Source organism: Xenopus laevis, chromosome 3S (genome assembly GCF_017654675.1).
Source record: "Xenopus laevis strain J_2021 chromosome 3S, Xenopus_laevis_v10.1, whole genome shotgun sequence".
In the NCBI taxonomy this organism is placed as follows: domain Eukaryota; kingdom Metazoa; phylum Chordata; class Amphibia; order Anura; family Pipidae; genus Xenopus; species Xenopus laevis.
Window position 1 is genome coordinate 126,682,955 of NC_054376.1, and position 685 is coordinate 126,683,639.

The following is a 685-nucleotide window of genomic DNA, read 5'->3' on the forward strand; positions in this document are numbered from 1 at the left end:
TGAACTGCATGGCAGCAGAGAAATCAGTGCAGCCTGCATCTGAAATATCACGCACTGCAGAGCTCTGGTGGTGTTTTCAGGCACAAGCCTACCTTAGTCTTTCTGTTTATTATCTACATATTCCATTGAACTATACTGAGGTTATATTATCAGTCCCTGTCTCAGTGGAGCTTACAATCTAAGGTCAGTCTATAAGGAGCCAATTAATTTACCCATATGTTTTTGGAAGTGTGGGAGGAAACCTACACCGACATAGGGAGAAAATACAAAACACTCGCAGACAGCGCCCTGGCTGGAATTGAACACAGGGACATCAACAAATGGAATTATTTTAGGGAGATAATGGCTCACCCCGGGCCTGAGACCAAGTTACATTTTACAGAGGAAGAATAATCAAGATTAACAATTACCAAGTCACAATTTAAATCACCTTAATCACATGCTTCATTACATTTAGATACATACTGTGTGGCAGCAGATAAATCAGTGCAGGCTGCATCAAGAATCTAAATCAGAATGTGGGTAGGGTTATCACCTCCTGCATGGCGAGTTAGCAATTTATTTAGATGCATGCTGCATGGCTGCACATAAACCAGTTCAGTCTGTAGCATCGAAATTAAATGCTTATTATCCATGCCAGTTCAGTGTATAAAATCCAGCATTTGTAGCCATATTATTTTTATTT